We start from the raw sequence: 6,905 nt of genomic DNA, 5'->3' as shown, positions 1-6,905 counted from the left end.
ATGTATACACCTAACATGGACAGGGACAAATGGAACCCACTGTGAATGCAATATCACTGAGCTCAACAACTGCCACTGTCAGAAGTAAAGGTGTGGCTTGCCAAAAATATAAAAAAGAAGTCAAATCTATGATATTGCAAAACAAGGAAACAAAGATCGGCAAAAAAGAAATGGTTTAGAATGTGGTTGTTCAAATCTATGTTAAAAAAATAAATTACCTCTATTTCGAAACTGAGAGCTGCTAAAGCAGTTAAGCTACCAATCCGTAGTCAGTATGTTTTTCTAGGAATAACCCTGAGAACATAAGGAGAGCATTCAGGATTTGTAGCATTACAAAGATCGGCTTGTATACCAGGAGTAGAGCAATTGAACTGTCCTTTTCCTTGTATCAGAAGTGACTGCAAATTCAAAAAAGTGATAAAAAAAAAAGAAAAAAAAAAGAAGTAACAAACCAACCATTAAACATATGTAACTAATTGGGATTGTAAATACCAAATAGTATCAAGTGTGGATAAACCTGAGGCTCCCCAACCCAAATATAGAGGGGAAATTACTTAACAGTTAGATAGATAAAAAGAAAATACACAAATATAGAGGGGTGCAAGTTTGCACCTCCACAGTTTTTCGCTTGCACCCTACCACAGATTCACCTTTCATATTTTTGCAATTTTTTTTTCTCTACCCCACTGTCAAGTAATTCCCCCTTATTTTAATCTAGTAAAACAAATTAGGATACCATATATATTTGTCCCAAGAGCACTATATAATTTTTCTTCTCAAGTCTTAGCTAAAAAGTCAAAAACAGTCGGCTTTTTTGGTAATCGCATTCAGACCAGTTTGAGAGAGAGAGAGAGAGAGAGAGAGAGAGAGAGAGAGATTACCAATTCCAACTATAACTGGAAGACCTTTATTCTCCAACAAAGCCTGAAATAAAAGACAGTCCTGAAGTTTGGATCTGACTAAAAGACAAAAGACTCCCATAGACTTGAAGCTCCAAAGTCTAAAAGTTTTCCTCCCTACTTATCTAATAACCGTTACCTGTATTGCTTGAACAGCAAGAAGCAATCCCCTATCCAAGTCATATGAATCAGGCATTGGAACAAGCTGCAGGCTATCCCTGAAAGAAGAAGGATCTGTAGCTGTTTCATTAAAGGAGTCAAGATAAATGAAGAATAGATAACACACCCAAGGCAAAGTTCACTTAACAATAATGCTGGCATGAGAAATTTTACTTTCTACTGGTTGAGAAAACATACCAATGACAGCCATCAGCAAGTGGAGGATCTAGTGAGACAAAATGCCAAGTTGCTAGTACAGGTTCCATTTGGGATTTTGTTGGCGATTGAGTCCATGGCTGAGATAAATCTTCAAACACAAGGTTCGAAGCAATTCGAAGAGGCTTTGGTGCAGTAATCAACCTTTCTTGAACAATAGTGGTAGATGTATTAGACAAAAGTGGTGGTGTATTAAGGCGTGGTACACCTGCAAGTGAGATGGGGATTAATTGAAAAGAGAATAACTGATATGAAAGACGAAAGGCAAAAGGAACCAAACAATTGTATGGAATACAGATGGGGTAAAAACAATAACGAAATTATGCCGTTTCTCAACCTCTACTTTCAAGAATCATTTCAAGGTATGATTTAGTGACCCATGGCCCATTTACACCAATCCTCAATGCTTCTGCTCCAACCGTCTACATGAAAGAAACATATCAAGATATAGCACAAGTTAAGACACAAGATTCTTTTTTGATACAAGAAAACATCACTAATTCAAACTTCTTCAACTAAAGTTTGTACCATGCAAAACATGAATAGAAAAAAGACCTATAACAAAATAATAGTGAAAAGAAGTATAAAATTAACTGCAACAATAGTAGAAAGTATGATGAGAGGAAGATTTATTATATGGGAAAGATGCTAGCCAAATCATAATGCGATTTCACAATAACCCAATAATTGTATTGGTATTGGCGATACAATCATATATGTTGGTGAAGGAAAATCTAAGCTTATGCCAAAAATGTTGGTGAAGGAAACTCTAAGTTGATGCAGGATTGTAGGAAGAGAAACAAACCCCTGTAGAACAATAACAGAGCCACAAAAAAAAGAAATAGATTGGAAAGTGTGCATGTGCCTCTCTATACAGAGTCATAGACGGAGGATCAATTTAGAGAATTGGGTGCAGAGTAGCCCACTCTGACTCTAAATCAACATGGATTAGAGGCACAACCATGGTTTTTAAAGGTCACGATACAACTGGAATGTCATCAATAAAATTTGGATTATTACTACATGAAATAAAGAAAATGGTGCATGAACCTTTCTAGAAAATTAACAAATATGGAAGTCACTCAACAGTAATGAAACAATAACCTCATTCAAAAAAGGGTCCACCATGCCTATTACAATCCCATTAATATGTAAAAAACGCAACAAACCAACTTCAATGCACAGTTCTAATACCCAAGCCATTCGGCTATGATATGTCAATGGATGAAATAAGTCCATCAACAAGTACATTAAAATCCAGGAAAAGAAAAAGACACAATTGGTGGAATGAGAAGTGAGTTTTTCTTCTTTTAAAGTGAAGAAAAAGGAACTTATATTGCCAGTTCCTATTTCCACCTTATGCATTGGTATTTTAAGGTGCTAAACTTGCAAAAGCTCCTAAATGCAGCCCAACTTATATATTACTTGTACGGATTTTTTTCAAAACTTTAGTCAGCAATATGCATCATCTTCAATGTGTATTGCATTTTAGTATAGCTTGTACATTTCTATTGTTAAGCAAGTACGATATTTAATTTAATTTTTTTATATATATAATTATGTATTCAATTTTGTAACATTGTTATGACCATTCCATAGTCCTATCTATTGCTTTCTACTGAATATTAGATTTCCTTTTGATCCATGAGAAGATTGAGAAGAGAATAACATAAATGCTAAAAATGCCATCATAAAGAAGAGATTTCTAATCAATTCAAATGATTTCTCTCAATCCACACATAAAGAAATATGAAAAGAAAATTACAAAAAAAAAAAAAGAGAAGAAAAGAAAAAAAAGAAGGTAACTATTAAATGACAAGAACACTAGTTCTACAATGCATAGAAAGATCAAAATTTTGGGAGAACAAGTAGAAATATTTCTCAGAATTATACAATGCATAGAAAGATCAAAATTTTGCTTTTCGTTTGTTGTCTTCAGAATTTGGTTTCAAGAATTTGAGTTAACAAGGCCAGATTTTTTGAAAGACCATAATGTTGTGTTATTGCCTCTGTTTCTTTCTTCTTTTTTTCCTTTTGAGGCTCCATTTGTTTCATCTAAAATATTTCTTACCCCGGAAAATATATTTTAGGCAAAAATATTTTGCACAAAAATATTAATGCTCTTTTCATCTGACTATTTTGGTTGCATTTGAAAATTAAGAAGATGAAGAGTTCCAAATCCACGGAGACAAATCACGGACCTATGCTCAAAATCAAACTTCGAAATCGCAATCTGAGATGAATCACTGAACTGAAGAATAATCACCGAACTGAAGAAGAATCGAGAGAGATTTGAGTGAGAGAAAGGGAGAGCAACTAACCTCTGATTGAAGAAGACGAAGAGTTCCAAATCCACGGAGATGAATCACTGATCTATGCTCAAAATCGAACTTTGAAATCGCAATCCCGAGATGGATCGCCGAACTGAAGAAGAATCGAAGAAGAATGACTGAACCGAAGAAGAATCGAGCGAGAGAGAGAGACGAGTGAGTGAGAGATTTGAGTGAGTATGAAGGAGACGGCGGTGCTCAAAATAGGGTTTTCAAAATAAAAGTTTAGGGAGATGGAAGAGGGTGTGAAGAGAGACAGGGAAGAGGGTGGGAAGAGAGACAGGGTTTGGAGGCGCTTTTTAAACGTCTTCTATTTACAAAACGGTACCGTTTTACCTAACAACAAAGGCGACGTTTAAAAAACGCCGTTAATTATAAAAAAAAGTGACATTTAATAAAACGCCGTTAATTAAACGCCGTTAAATCGTCATTTTCCTGTAGTGCCTGGAGTATAAACACGTGGTGCTCCATAAGTTTTTGATTGGTGGAGAGGCATAAGGGCCCACAATTTATGTTAGGGATGAGGGAACAACATGGGGCTAAGTTATTAATGATTGACTTGGAGTATGGCCACGTGGTGCTCCGGGAGTATTGAATAATTTCCCTACTTTTTATTAGTTTGATATAAATTTATTCTATCTCCTTTTCCTTCTTTTCTTTCCGTCTTCTTGTCTATAATTTCTCTCATTTTATTTTTATTTTTATCTTTATGTTTTGTCTATGCAGCTTAAAAGACTCTTGTTTATTTATTTATTTACTTATAATATATTTTAAGGGAAGCTACGGATAAATCTTGAAATGTGAAAAGGTGGTCCACGTAGTCCTGGAAGATATTTAGTAGTCTGTTTGGTCCTATTTCATATGTGTTTACTAAATTGCCCTCTTTATGCATGTGGGTGGAGGCTACACTGATGGTAGGCTGTTTGTTGTGGGATGTGTTTGGGTGTCACATTATCAAAAGGGTTGTAGTAGCTTTTGTTGGTTGGCACATGTGTGATGGGTTGTAGCGTGACCGGTGTAACCTGAATCGTTGTTTGTGCCCGTTTGTCTAATATGGAAGCCCCAATTTTTGTCACTCAAAATTCGGAGCCAATGGGTCGTCAAATCCCTGTGATTTTGCATTTGCCGTTTTTGTGATTTTGTTGTGAACGGTTCTGTAAATCTTGGAGATTTGGTGTTTCTTAATTGACTAATTTTGTTAACGATTGCTTGTGGGTTGATGGTGGGTATTTTGGGGTTTGATTGTTGTAGACGGCTGTTAGGGTTTACTACGTGCGTTGGTAGTCGGGCATTATTTAGGATGGAGGAATGACATAAAGCATCGATGACGCTGTAGAAATGACCCACAAGCGTAAGTGATATTCCTTGAACCTTCATATGTGTAGGGTAAAAAGTTGGGCTTCTATTGTGTTTGTGTCGCATTAAACAATTTAGGGGCTGATTGTGTGGGGAGGTGTCTGTCAATCGTGTGCGTGTGGTGTGTGTATGTCATTTTGGACTGTTCGATTGTTTACATGTGTGTTACGTTTGTCTTTGTTTGTGCGTAGGCATGGGTATTGGGTTGTGGTCTGATGAATGCCTACTACTATGTTGTTATGTTTGTTGGGGGGTTTTGTGGTGGAAACAACATTAGAGGTGCGCGTTGAGAAAATGTATTAGCAGACACGTGTTGGGTCCCCCCCATGGCCCACCCACTATGGTAAGATGTAATAGGTGTTTAATTTGATGTTTGATTGGTGTGGCACATGGTGTGATACGAACAAATTATATGTATTGATGTGGATTTTTTTTTCTTTGTTTATGTCGTTTGGGGAATGATGTACGTGTTGCGTTATTTTTATTTTATTCGTAGCGTGTGTGACATAACGAATAGATATATGTGATGATTAGTGTGTTGGGGGTACGGTGTGCGATTGTGTATATCGTGTGGACAAAAAGAAGTTGGTTGACACGCGTGTGTTTGGGTCCTATAAGGTATGTACCATGCAAGGTTCATTTTGATAATTATTGGTTAGGTTAACTGGTGAAAAATGTAACTGGCAGGATTTTTGTCAGCTTAAAGTACATGTTGTACTACAATAAACGGTTATGTTACACGCGTTAGGCTAGTTGTTTTTGTGAATTGTGATTTAATGTTTGTTTCATGTTGCCATAAATAAGTGTTTGTTATAGTGATGTGAATATTAGTTGTGACGCGTGTGTATGTACTGTTCATGACATGTATTTGCTAATGTTGTGTTTCTATGTACAAAAGTGGTACGGATGAGAAGCCCATGGACTAGGTCTTGTGAACAAAAAAGGTTAGAGGCAGCAGGTGTCCCATCATCGTTGAAGCTAGGTGTGAAAATGCAAGGGCGTGTGCTTGTTCAAACAGTCGCAAAATGTTGTCCCGAAATATGTGTCACCTAAGAGGGCTACTCACCTTATAAATTTCCTTTCTAACATGGCTGGGGTTATTAAGGTGGTGTTTGAATTAGGGTTATATGAGGGACACTTCCATCAGTTGAGGAGGATATCCTTTTGGCTTATGTTTGAAGCCATCATAATTAACAAACCAGACTGGAATGAGTTTAGAAAATGTGACGATCTTGTGGTTAAGATTGTGAAGTCATATAATCGGAAGGACGATGCATTTTACATTGGGGAAAGGCCAGTGAAAGTTGGGAAGAGGGACATTACGTTGGTCTTTGGTTTGCAATGTGGTGTTCAACATGTCGACCTAACTCCAGGCACAAGGCCGACTTCAGATTTCATACAGCGACAGTGTAGTGGCATAGGTCGGATAACTACAAATCTAATAAGAAATTTGTTGATGTGAAAGGTAAATCGGTTTGTGATAAGGAAGACACTGCCAAACTAATATGTTTGTATTTTTGTGTGAAGTTTTTTTCCTCAACATCTAGCGAGACTATTAGTTGGGTGTTTGTGCGTTACATCAACAATTTGGACACTACAAATGTATGATTGGACAGCTGCAATTCTAAACACGTTAATGGGATCAGTGCGAGAATTTTATCAGACACCGGAGAAAGTTACTGGGTGCGTTGTTTCCCTCCTGGTATGTTGTGATTGTAACAAATTATTTAGTTTGTGAATTACTATTTTTTAAATGCTTATTTGTAATATCATGATCTATATGTTATCGACATTGGGATGTTGCATTACGTTGACTGTTGGTTGTTGTTAAAATCACGTAGTATTGGTTGTGTGAACACACCGACATTGTGGTGATTGCTAAATTCATCATGTTCCCTAGGTTTTTGAAATGGAACATAAGCACATTGCTGGCCAGGACGCGTGG

The 6,905-nt window shown here is 36.7% G+C and overlaps 1 long non-coding RNA gene across 2 annotated transcripts; it reads right to left on the bottom strand.

Annotated features, from left to right (window-relative positions):
• Positions 1 to 217: 217 nt before the first annotated feature.
• LOC114258225 (uncharacterized) lies at positions 218 to 1,799 on the bottom strand. 2 transcript variants are annotated; one of them, XR_014341098.1, is made up of 4 exons: positions 1,612 to 1,799; positions 1,039 to 1,482; positions 882 to 924; positions 218 to 294 (listed from the first exon to the last, which is right to left on the bottom strand). It is a non-coding gene; the product is annotated as an uncharacterized LOC114258225 (long non-coding RNA). The 2 variants fall into 2 exon arrangements; XR_014341097.1 differs by having other exon boundaries at positions 262 to 398; positions 1,612 to 1,798.
• Between the last annotated feature and the right edge of the window lie 5,106 nt (positions 1,800 to 6,905).

The sequence above is a fragment of the Camellia sinensis genome, chromosome 9 (genome assembly GCF_055761805.1).
Source record: "Camellia sinensis isolate YWXY chromosome 9, ASM5576180v1, whole genome shotgun sequence".
Lineage (NCBI taxonomy): Eukaryota > Viridiplantae > Streptophyta > Magnoliopsida > Ericales > Theaceae > Camellia > Camellia sinensis.
Note: the sequence above shows the minus strand (reverse complement) of the source record. Positions and strands in the feature narration are given on the sequence as shown.